General features: G+C 41.1%; 1 pseudogene; it reads left to right on the forward strand.

The window, feature by feature from the left end:
* The window catches only part of LOC149867458 (dynein axonemal heavy chain 11-like), a 291,701-nt pseudogene that overhangs the window by 231,896 nt on the left and 46,332 nt on the right, over positions 1-13,473 (forward strand).

Here is a 13,473-nt window from a genome sequence, read left to right on the forward strand (position 1 = left end):
AAAGCAGATTATCCTTCTGGATTTTTCAAGGAATTTCTGGTGGAAATCTTATTACTAAGATGCCCTTCAATCTAAAATAATATTTTTATATGAGTATATTAAACCAAGAGATAAATTTGCTTATGTAAGCAGGCAAACTTGTGTACATGTATATATTCTTAAGGCTGCATTCTGATGAAGTGAGCTTCAGCTCACAAAAGCTTATGCTATATATATTACATCCACCCCCGGCCTTGGTGGTCTATAAGATGCAAATCAACCCTGCTCTGTGTGTGTGTGTGTGTGTGTGTGTGTGTGTGTATGCGCATGTGCTGGGGTAGGGACTGCCAGTTAGCTCAGTTTCTGCACAACTTAGTCTGCCATTAAAAGCTTTCCCTAGCTCTTATGACTGCTGAAATACTAAACCAAGTAAAAATTGATGTTTGTCTTCCTTAGAATTTTAGACCCATTCTGAAACAGCATATTTAAAAGATGGATGGACTTTTATTGTCTTTCATCTTAGTGATGTATTAACCATGAACGCTAACCACAGAGGTTTAAATAGTATGGTGACTCTTCTGTTGTAGGTTATTTGAGAAGAAATATCTAGAAGAAGTACTGTGGCAAAGGAACATCTCATGCCCAGTCTAATTGTTGGCCTGCCCACCTGTCTAGGGCAGTCTGCCCACCTGCCTTGCCTGCCATACCTTTGATGTTACTTAATAATTGCTATTTAGAAGGTGGGAGGCTGCCCATTTAATGCCCAATGCCAAGGCCATAATATACAGCTCTGACCTCCCCTTTACCATGTCCCATGCCTCGCAGATGGCATCCAAATTACTCGTAACTCCCCTGGGCCTACTGCTGAGCCACACTCAAACTTCACCTCAGGTGTCCGGAGACTTACCTGGGTCACACGCCCCCCATCACTGGGGCCTCAACTCATGCCCCGTCAGTAGGGCTCGCTCTGTCAAACTACCAGGGCCAGCCTACGTGCAGCCCTTCAGACCCCTTTTACAGACCCTACTCTACATAGCCCTCCCTGGGACTTCTGGACTTTACACCCCTTGGGCCTTGAGTCCATCAACCTACCTGGGCCCCAACTCAGCCTACGGCCCACTCAGGCCTCAGGAGTCTTTCAGCATGCCTGGATCCTGCCTGTCCCTGCTGTGGGGTTACCCACTGTGTTGGGGCTAAAGATAAAAGGTGCTCCATGCTCACCTTTCATTATGCAGGCAACTGGTATGACATTTCCTGGGGCCCACTCCACCACAGGCAGCCCCACCACACCATCTATCCCTAACAGGGTGTAGTTTCAGGTCATTCCCTAGGACCAGGAACCTCCTCCATCCCCACAGTTCCTACCCTTGACCTTCAGGTATTTTGGGAGCAGCAGCTCCAGCCAGGCAATGTTATCCCTCTGACTCCCTGCAGCAACCACCAGCTTAGCCTTTAGGGTCTGGGTTTGTGTTGAGGCTGCTCAGCCCCATCCTCCAATCCTGGAGCCCTCCCACAGTCATGTGACCACCCTACTAGGCCACACTGAATTTGCCGGTTGCACCTCAGTCTGATCAAACCTCTTAAAGTGGCAGCCATCAAAGGTGCCCAGCCACAAGTATCTATCTAATGTTGTTGTGTATGGTAACCATTAGAGTGGAAAAGTTGTGTTGGATCTGTGGTATGAAGCCTACAATTCCTGGTTTCCAGAGGAGTGGAGTATTACTTAGAAGGGGTCAAGGGAGAATGACAGAGGACTCTGTATAGGGGAAAGTAGCAGGAAGCTGGTTTACATACTAGATGGCCCAAGCAAAGCGAATAGCTTTAGCAACAACTAACTTACTTGGAAGTATGTGAAAGGCTTATTCTCCAGTAGACTCCAAAATGTATCATTTTCCTCTGCAAGGCTGCAGTAGGATTTAGGTTTTTTGTGAGCATGAAGGTACTCTTTTACTCTTAACAGCTGCTGGTATTATTTTTACATACCTAAAAATATTGAACTTTGGTGCGGAGTGACCATTTTGTTTATACCTGCCAAAAAGAGAAAGGGAGCAGTGTTTTTTTCTTATGGCTGGCAAGGGAATAAAGTACATCATTTGCAGTTGATAACAGAGTAGTAAAAGAGGAACGGGTCTTTGTTTGCAGCTTTCTGTAACTGAAAGGATGACTTTCCTTTTAACTGTTAAGGGAGTGGACAAAATGAGGCCTTGTTTTAGAGCTCCAAGTTTTTTTTCCAGGGAAGATTTTCAAGAAATGACTATTCTCATTTTTCAGAGGCTGGAAGGCTCAGGAAATGTGTGTATGAAAGTCACCTCTCAGTATACCATTCGATAGATCAAGATGTTTTGGAAACTTTTCAAAGGCAAGCCTTTTTTGGGGGCAAGGGGGAGTTGTTTTTTGTTTTGGAGGGAGGATTGTTTGTTTTGTTTTTTAGTGGTACCTCAGACATATCACTAGACTCGCTTGTGTTACCAACCTATCCTGATAAAAGATTTGTGCAGAAAACTTGCCAAATGTGTAAAAAAAAAATATGTGCTGAGTGACATAGTGCCACGATTTGGAAGTATTTAGTAAATAAATATTTTCTTTTATGACCTGAAACACATTATTTACACAAATCACCTTAAAGTTACAAACCAGCTTTGTATAATTTCTGTGGCCCTTCAAAGCTTCATCTGGACATCGAAAGATGGTTTCATAGAACCTATACCAGGCCTTCCATTGGACTCCTTATCTGCCACACTCAAAACTTATTTTATCTGAGTTTTTAAAAAACATGTTCTATGAATAAAAATTATACTGTAATGCCCTACAAGTAGAAAATTACTGTGTGCATTTATCTTCAATAAAAACCTGTGCATATTTATAGTGTTAGTTTAGTACAGTATGCTATACTAGTTTATCTGCTGGCCTGATTTAAATATTATTCATTAGTATTCATTGAAGTGGCATAGCATATTTTTAATTTTTATTGTTTGTTACAAGGATTCTTAATACATTCATAATGAAAAGGACTAAATGGCCACCAGGAGTATTTAAGATCATAGAAATAATTTCCCTTTGTAAGAGCATACTGTCTCACCTTAGGTTTCAAAATGAATGTTTCATATGTTCTTGCTTTGTAGTGATCATTGTACATGTTTGTATCTTGGTTTTACATTGCAAGGACTATTTAAATCCTGGCTGTATTGTATTTTAAAATTGTAAATCTGTAATACTTGCCCCTAATTACAGCAAGACTTTTGAGGTACAGTAAATGACTTAGTGTCAGCTGGACACAGCACGTAGCCAGAATTAATAGAATAAAATGTGCATGAAGAGTGAGCAGGAAGATGAGAGCCAGATCTTCTACACTGGTAGAGCTCAGCAGAGTTCTTTTTAAGGCTAAAGTTGTCTCTGTAGCTGCTCTATTTTTCTTAATAGTTTTGACTGGTGCATCCCCTGGCCCTCTTTTCAAGGAAATCTTTGTCTGATATGCCAAAGCTACAGCTATTCTTCTTGTGCTCCCTTATCCTGTCACCACTGCACAGTGAGACTGTCCTGATTTTGCCTTCCATTCTTAGTTGGGTTGAGGAAGCAGAATTGGGCCTGTTGCTGTTAGATTCATGCTAATTTTGTAGCATTGCTTCTTACTATTTGTGAAAGTTGGCTGATATGCAGCACAAGTCCCAGGTAGGTACAGAGAATGAGAAAATGACCGACAGCAACAACACAAGGGATTCCTATCACAGCCGCTCAGAATTATACAACACAACACAAATAGATTTTTTGCATAATGACTAAAAAAACTGTTAATAATGGCCATCTTCAGTAACATAGCAACAGCCAAATCCTTGAAAAGAGGAAGTTTTCATTGATAAAGCATTTCATTTAAACATTGAAATTTGGTATAATGTGGAGTATGAAATAAGTTTTGAAAGGGAGCTGATGATTAAGAAGAAATGCAGTGGGCATTTAATAAATGGAGGAACCGCAAGATAATTAACTGGCATGCATAAAGATTCATGCTTTATACCAAAATTTTAATTTTGCACATAAATGTGCCTGATGTAGGCAGCATTTAATCACCTAGCTGACAGGAGTAACTACTTTCATTTAACCTTGACTGAAGATCATGAATTCTAACAGGTTTAATTGGATACATCATTTAACAGAATGAACAGAGCAAATTTTTCTCAATTCATAGGTTCTGATTGACATGCACCAGCAATAAGGCGTTGCACAATTAAAGCTGATCTGTATTCCTGGCCTGGGCAGCAATTGCCATAGTGATGTGACACTGTTTGATCACTGTGGCACTGAAACTATACTGAATTTCCCCTTGTTTTGAAAAGGGCAATGCTTTAAAAAAGAGCGAGAGAAAGAGAGATTTTGGCACTTTATTATTTTTTAACATTAATCACATTGATATGCACAAACTGTAAGGGAAGGGGCTTGTCTTGTTATCCGTAACTCAGGGGAAAGAAGGAAAAATGGTATCATGTTTTATCCATTTGGCATATTACTTACAGAAAGTCAAAAATGAGGGGAGTCAAGTGAAATATAACACATTCAGAGCCCTCACTGTCTTGGATTTCTTTTTGGATGGGAAATAGATCTGAATGGCATGATTTTCACCTACAATCCATTCTCCCCACACACTCCCCCCCAGATTTCACTGCACAGTCTGGTAGGTCAGAGACAGCCTACTAGGTATATTGGGGGGAATAGAGAAGGGGTTAATATTGCAAAAGGAGAAGGGAAAAGTGAAATTGTACCCAAAGTATTTTCTTGTATGTAATATTTAATGTGATGAAATCTTGAAAAAAATGCTTAAGTTTATGCTGCCTCCAGGCAACTTCCAGTTCCCCAAACAGTTTGCATTCACGAACTCTCCAGAGGTTTGCTGTCTCTGGCAGCACTCCCCTGGTCATATTTTAACCCGCATGAGCTGGAGCTATTCTTGCCCCAGATTAATCACACACAAGATTTTTTATCTTTTCACAGGCCAAAATCATAGCTGCCTTTTGTTAAAAGCATTTGCCCAAAATGACATGCATCTGAATCAGTGACAGCTCTCAGGTCCCATTGTGGCTAGAAATGGGAGTATACTACCACTGGAAAAAGAGGGCTCCTGGCTATTCCTTTGGACATGCCTTGCTTGATTCTAATCCCAGAGAGCCCAGAAATATTAAAATTTTAAATTGTGACATTATTGTATCTAAAAATATATTTTAGATTGTTTTAGAGATCTCCAAAATTCAGTTAGTTATAATAGATTTCTCCCTCTGAGGCGTTTAGAGTTTGGCTCATGGTAGGTACTAAGGGGGCAAAGGGAAACAAAGATGTTTAAATTCACTCTAATGTTTTTAAATAGTTTCTATTAAATACTTAAGATAAACATGAGCCATCTCCAGCAGCATTAGGGATGCCTTAAGGTAAGGCCTGATATTTTTCTTTGCATATGGGGAATTTCTAGCTGGTAGAGAGTTGGTTTCTTGGAACAGAAGGTAGAGACAGGGCTCCATGTGCCTGGGAAAGCCAAGCTGACAGAGAAGCTCTCTGAGTCTTAGACATCTCTCTTCCTTGTGCTGGGTGACGGTATAAATTTATACCCTCACCCCACGCAAAGGAGACAGAAGTGCAGCAGAAAACCATTTATATTGCCAAGCTCCTCCCCTTCACTTTGATATGTGTTCAGAGCTGCTGTGTAACATCCACACAGAAAGCCCTAACTATAATGGTCTGGAATAGTATGGAGGTTTTTATTGGCAGACAAGAAGCTTATCTACCTATGTCCTTAGACCAACATGGCTACAACCAACACCCCCAAGGTTTTTATTGTCCACTTATTTAAAATATATTTATTGTCTCAGAAATGTTGTGCCATGTAATTCATTTTATCATTCCTATTGATAATATGTCTGTATACCTCAACCAACACATTTGTGGATTCCATGTTGCACATTATATCCATATGGTGCCTCTGTACAAGATTTTAGGTGACCAATAGCAAGCAAGTTTTACAATTAGCAAAGCAATTAACAATTAGCCATTGACCATTAACAAAATAACTCTTATAACTCTCTGATGAGGTAGCCAATACTGTTGTACTCATTTGCAGGTGGGCAAACTAAGTCACGTGGTGATTTTAGGGATTTTTCCTACAATCTGCAAAGCCAAATCAGTGGCAGAACTGGGGATGGAATTGGGATCTGTTACCTAGTTTAACAATTAGATCTGTGGCAGGCTGGCCAGTGGGCTCACCACCAGCCCAGACTGTTAGCTTGCGCCTGAAGGGCTCAGGCTTCATTGGTGGAGACAGGTTTTCCTTCCTTACCAATCAGGAAGACAGCCCCGCCCTGATCCAGGGGCAAGGTGAAAGAGAGGACCTGAGAGGGAACTAACCCCTCGGGCTTCCTCATTGGTCCATTCCCAATTTGGGGCAGACACAAATGGCTTTTGGTGAGGGACAACGAAGACAGGGCTTGAGAAGAGCTGGTAGAGCTGACCAGCGGGGCAGAGCAGTTGCCCCAGAAGTGCCCAGAAGATGCCTTCACCTAGTGTGAAGCAGCAAGCAGCTGCATCCCAGCCATGCCGTGGAGGGAGCTACATTGTCAGTGAACGAGGGTCCAGGAGCAGACAGGACCTCAGTAGCTGTATGCAACAGCATGGGTCCCCAACCCTGCATGAGGCTGGAGCCTTCAGTGCATGGATTGATGCACCAGGCCTGTGGAGCTGAAGCAACTGCCACGGCTGCACAAGGCAAGTGTGGGTCCCTGACTCTGCAAGTGGCAGAGGTCCCATGATGCATGGATCAATGCACGGGGCTGGTTGAACTGAAAGGGACCACAGCAGCTGCACGAGGCAGCGTGAGTCCCCAACCCTGCATGAGGCAGGAGCCAGGCCCTCAGTGCACAGAGCAGTGCACAGGGCCCTACAGCTGGCAGGACACCATGGCTGCATGGAGCAGCATGGGTCCCTAACCCTGCATGAGGCAAGAGCTGGGCCACCAGTGTACAGATTGGTGCACAAGGCTGTAGAGCTGATGGGCCACCACAGCTGTATGAGGTGGTGCCAGGTCACCATTTCTGCAGGCACCCCTTCAGTGTACAGGGCAGTACATGGGGCTGAGATCTCAGTGGAGCTGATGGGGTGCCAAGGGCTAAATGAGGCAGTGTGGGTCCCCATCCCTGCATGAGGCAGGCACCCTTTTGGTGCACAGGGCAAGAGAGGGCCGACATGCCCCGGTGGTTGCAGAAGGCAACTCAGGCCTTCCTGCCACAAGCAGCAACTGGAGAGATGACCACCCCAGTGAGGCAGGATGCCCCGCCTCCAATCCAGTGGTAGAGACAAGCCCAACCCTCCAAAAGCTGCTGAGAGTCATGAATTACCCAGGAAGGGGACTCCCACAGGGGAGGAGGAGGGAACTTCCCCCACTGTGGGTGATCAATGGGAAGCCCCTGATGGGGGGGTTTCAATTTGCCCTTGGACATAGAGAGGAGTCTAGGGCCCCTGTTTATTAAGGATGGTTTCCTGGTTACGGGCCCTTCCTAGGTGAGTAACCTGGGAGGGGGAAATAATGTTCTGTTAGGTAATGGGATCCTTTCCTGGGTGTCATTTCTTCTTTGGGCACAGCTGATGTGCTACTGTTGTGGTCTGTTTCCTTATGCTGTTAGGATTCTTTTTGTGAACCATGCATCCTTATTGTTGTATTAGGAGAGGATTGTAAGCTGTTTTATATCTGAACCCATTGTTTGGGTTATATGTGTATATTTGTGACTCATTGATGTAACCTGATTGTGTATGTTCAATTATTGTCCCATCACTGCCAGATATTTCTGTCACTGTTTTGATAACTAACATTCAATGTGGAATGGATGTTGCAAAACTCAACTTCCTCACCAATGGGATCTTGTGTTTTATCATTAAGTGCTCCTTCACCTGCTGCCTGGAGGGCCCTGTTGAGGGGGCAGAGGCTGCAAACTAATTGGAAAGCCATAGAGGACTAGGCTTGTGCCTGAGTTCAGGGTTGAAAAGAGCTATTGCCTGTGTAAACGTATATCTGTAAATAACATAGATAGATAGATAGATAGATACTAGGGGGTGTGCAAAATGGTCCATATAAGATTCGGATTCAGCTCAAATCAGGGACAGTGATTCGATTGATTGATTTCGATCATTGTCCCAATTCAAATCAGCTGAATCTGAAGATTTGATACTGATTCAGAGAATCAGTGATTCAGCCACAGACACAGCATTAAATATTTTTTCTGCATACCTCAAGGTACCAGGTGCAGCTCGTGAATGCTTGGATGGTGGGGCAGATGGAGCATCCTACAGGAGGGTGGGCCTCCCCCCCCGCCCCCATATGCTTGGCGGCAGATCTCCCCCGTGCTCAGCAATTGGACATGGGGGGACCCCAGGTGCCCCCCCGGACCCAGGAGGCACCAGTCATCAAGCCAGTGGGTGTGGGGAGGGTCCATCTGCCCCAGCATCTCAGCATTGAGCCACATGGTACCTTAAGGTATGCAGAAAAAACATTTAAAGCTGTGTCTATGTCTGAATCATCAAATCTCTCCAAATTGATTTGGAGGGTTCCAATTTGATTCAGAGAAATTAAAGGGTCTCCTGATTCAGTCTGGATTTGGAGATTTAGCTGCCGAATCTCCACTGAATTGAATCAGTGACCAAAGCTTTGCATAGCTCTAATAGATAGATAGATGGGTGGATGGGTGTACATAAGTTCATGGTTATAAGTTTTATATTATGCTGTATCATTAAACCTGTAAATAGTTAACTATCACTGGGTGTCCTTGGTCTCTGCTGTGCTCTGTAGGAAAAGGAGGTGAGCTGACCTACAGCTAGGCAGCCACACTCCTCACAGTGTACACACACCCACTGCCACCTTTCAATTGGAGAGGGGATACCTTCTGCATACCACCCAGGTTACAAATCTAAATGATCACATCTGGCTTTGTGAAACACCAGTGATGTCAATAGTTTGACTTACAGCTTATATTGCTTTCCTGCACATTTATGAAGCCATTCTGGATGATTGCAACATGTTCAAGTCCTAGCTCCCAGCCAAAGATGCTATTCATCTGCTGAAAATTACACTTCTGATTAAGTACTTCACTAGACAGTAAAATACCAGATTGCTCTCTTGGATTTCAAAATTCTCCGTATTTTTACTGATGCTGCAAAACTCAACTTCCTCACCAATGGGATCTGCCCTCCCCTGAGCCATTTCTGTTCTTTCACTGTTACCCTCTTGAGTTGGATGTCATTGTTTTGCCTGGTGCTCTTGTTCTGCCTTTTATGTCAATCTGTCACTTCCTTCTCTATATGAGAACAACCAAGGTTCTGCTGTAGTGTACATGCTTAAAGTTAAGAGCCTGCTTAAGGGCTCAACTGGACTAGGGCCTGAGTCCCTCCCTTTTTCTAAATCTAAGGTAGAATATTCAAAAGAACCTGAGTGATTTAGGAGCTCAAATTCCATTTTCCAATATTGACTTAAGCACTTGGGAGCCTAAATGATATTGAAAGTCAGTGATGCTTTTGTTTATAAGTTACTTGGGTACTTCTGAAAATTTCTATCCCTCATTTTGTACCTTTCTAGTTTCTTTAGCTTCTGAATGGAGATCTCTGCAGAATGTTTCTAACATCTCATATGAAGCACGCAACCTTAATAAGAAATATATTGTATTAAATCTTGCTAAGTTTCAGATACCTTTCTGGAAAAAAATGGCATTGTTCTTTTCACCAGGAAAAGTGAAATGTGTGATTGTGTTTTGAATGTTTTGAACAAATGGGAAAAATTACAAGAACTTATCTCCCCCCACCCTACCATTTTCTGACTGTAGCTTCTGATTTTGCAAACTGGGGACAGATTCTAAGAGCAGTCATGTTTACAATGTTCTCGCTCTGTATAATTTAACTTTTAGAAATATAAAATAAGCAGAAATATTTTTACTTATTCTTACAATGTCCAAAGTTGTTTCTTACTGTTTTTATTTAAAGGAACTAGACACAAATCTGGCTGCCTTAACCACTGCCTTTTTGAGAGAGCTACAGCTGAGAAAATCCGCTGCCAGGAAGAAGTGAATAGAACTAACAAGACTATTGAGCTGGCCAACAGATTAGTGAAAGGTCTGGAGGTGAGGTCCTACAGGGCAGGCTAATGAAGCAGCCTACAGAAAGCACTTCTTTGTTATACACTACTGATCTGGCAATAACAGAGGCACTTAGCAAAGAACCTGATGAGCTGAAAAAATTATGTCATTATCATTCATTTTTTTATAATAGAAACATGTTTTTGACCTTTACAATTTCTTACATTTTTCCTTGCTGTAGTATATATTAACTGTAAGATTACCTAGTAACTAACATATCTAAGAACATTTAAAAAAATAGTCAGTCTTGGGTATTGACAATGAAGATGATTTATTAAAATGCAATGACTGTATTTGCAACAATTAAACAATGCTAATGATACTGCCCTGAGTTGGGTTACATAGAGTATAATAGAATTTGCAGTACTTAGTTAAGTAATATGATAATTCTCTAATTATCTCTCTGAGATGTGCAGTGGGTATTACATGAGAGAATACATAATGGCAAAGCCCGGAATTATCAAAAAATCCATATTGTCTGTTGATCCAAGTTGGCTCAAGGGAATCAATTTTCACTGATGGATTTTTCATTATCATTCATCTATCATTGATGTAATCCTTTATATATATTTTGAGATATTTTACTCTATCTTAAGATTCATCTGGGACTGGGAATTCTCTTGTGATGGCTCACTGGCATTATAGGTGTTATGGTGTTCTAACCAGTGCTTTTGAGCTGATTTTGTTGCCCAGATCTGTAGTGGACAGCAAAAATTAAGATCCATTTATTATGAAGTAAAGTCATATGGTTGAGTGTGGCTAGTAGAACTTAAACTATAAAATGGTGTTTATAGTTATGGTATTTACAGAATCAATGGAAAGGATTTATTGACCGATAGATGGAGTGTAGTGGGAAAGGCCTATTATCTCCGTTTAAAGAAGTAAGATGAATGAATTTAAAATGTTAATGGCCAAGTTGAAAGTATTGCATATTTTAGCAAGGAACTCATGCTTCCAAAATGAAGCCATATAAATAAAATAAGATAGTATTTTTTAAGTACACCAATAAATGGTTATTCTGGAGCATCTGATGATAATATTTTCTTCTGTCTAATATATCACATTGTTTGGTTCTACCAAGACTGCCTGCTGTGGTTGACAAGCTCTGGAATAGCATCCATATAGAGATGAAAAGGATGACCATGTTGCGGGGGAAGGAGGGGCATAATGGAGAAAAAATCTAAAGGAGAAGGTAGCGATAAAAGGAAAGAAAAGTTGAGTCATTCACTATATGAAGATGATAATGTGAATTTTAACGGAAAGCCCTCCACCAGGCACCTTCCAAAGTACCAGTTCTCTGAAGAAACTGGGCAGCTCTGTTATAGGAAATTGAAGCTATCATTCATACTTAACTGGGTCAAATTCATCCAAGCTTAATAATAACCCAAAGCTGTGGCTATTAGGTGGCCTATGTTAATTTGAATAGTTTGACTGCAGTTCATGCTAAGCAGGTAGATTGACTATTTTGCATCTTAATTTTTGCTGAGAAAATACTCTCATTGTTTTCAATGAAATAATGCAATTGTTATTATGCTAAAGCTACTGCTGCAATGAGTAGCAATGAGTGTTGCGTAAAGAGGGTTCACAAAATTCCTCAAGAGCAAGTAGTATGTAAATGGATCCTTGCCACCTTAATCTATTGTTAAACATAGTTTCACCCTGAAAATTATCACTTATATTATAAATAGTACTGGCAATCTCTCCTCTAATTCCTGAGATAAAATATTGAATGAACCACCTCATAAGCTGAAGTTCTCTAGCTACAAGAAAAGGAATGCGGGCAAAATCTTCAGCCAGTTGGATGTCATGGCAAATCTAATATTGTTTTTACTGGAGGAAAATCATGTCTTAATATAGTGAATGGCATCTCTTGCCCATCCACTCTTGTTCCTGAGCCCCCACACAAATAGTCTTACCCTAGGGCAGGAGAGTCTAATTGCTACTTGGTGCCCATTCAGTCTCCAATTGGTGCTAGCTATACTCTGGAAATCTGCCTGCTGAACATTCATTTCTTATAAATCACCAAGCAGCCATTTTCAATACCATCTCCAGCCTGAATTGAAATTGAACTAGTGATTTAGTTATTTTTCAAAGACATTAGCAGTTCTCACAGTCATTCAAACCCATGACTAAGGTAATACACCTGTGCAGAAACTCTGGATCCTGTCACAAATGGCTACTCCTTTGTGACTATAGAAGAGGATGATATTGACTAGATTTTGTCTTTCTCCACAGTAGGAGCATGAATTTGAAGACAGAATATTTTGTGCAAAATACCTGCTTTGGATTTGCTGTGCAATGTCCACATTATTTCTCTTGCTTCTGGCAAATCTGAGTAACACAAGACAAAACCACAGCAATAACTACTTGCTTTTTGCAATTTATTTTTTAAAAATAGATGAATTTTATATGCTTTTTAATCCTTGTACTCTAGTCAGAAAATGTTAGATGGGCCCAGTCTGTAGCTCAATATCATGAACAAGAGAAAACCCTCTTGTTCATGATAATGTAAGAGATGTGCTGCTAACTGCAACTTTCATTTCTGATGCTGGCTCATTTTCAAAAAACTTATTGGCATGAACTAGTTCAAAATGTGTGGTTGCCTTATCTGAAATGCCAAAAGGTAAGTCAGGACTTGCAATGATGGCTGCTCATTAAAATATACAAGCTTCTTTCTTCTAAAGATTGACAGTACATCAGAAAAATTCAGCACCTGCCCTATTTTCTTTCTGACCTGTTGACTTACAGCATAGATTAGTTGTTTTGTTGTTTTTTTAGCAAATACCTCATTGGATAGGATGGCATATTTGGAAATGACAAATTGGCAAAATGCATTCCTGAACAAGAACAAAATTTAACACTGGGTAAAGCTGCATCTTTGAACCATGTTCATTATCTGGTTAGAACTAGACATGCTGATTAACCCATAGACATAGGGGCCACCATGCCCTACCCTCTTATACATTTAGGGGAAATGTTTTGTAGCCAGGTCCATCTTCTAATATTCTGGTGAGTGGCATGCCATGCTGTTTGCATGAGGAAACAGCTTTTTATTACTCTATTGTCTCCCCTCCCTTGTTCACCAGTGCATCACAAAGAAAGATTTAGTACTTGGTTATAGCATTTGACTGGTAGTGAATATTATAGTTAGGGTTACCTTGAGACTTGCACCTCAACCTGCTGTTTTCACATGCTCATAACTTTCTATGAATAAGAAATTCTTTTCATCTGATTTTTTTTCGGGCTTGCTCTTAGTTGAAATATGAAGTCTTTGGTAAGCATGACTTAAAATCCATTTTTTTTCATTCATTGTTTATTCATGCAAGGATAGAAGAAAAGGTAT

This window comes from Crocodylus siamensis, chromosome 4, assembly GCF_052110815.1.
Source record: "Crocodylus siamensis isolate JL-2025a chromosome 4, ASM5211081v1, whole genome shotgun sequence".
Lineage (NCBI taxonomy): Eukaryota > Metazoa > Chordata > Crocodylia > Crocodylidae > Crocodylus > Crocodylus siamensis.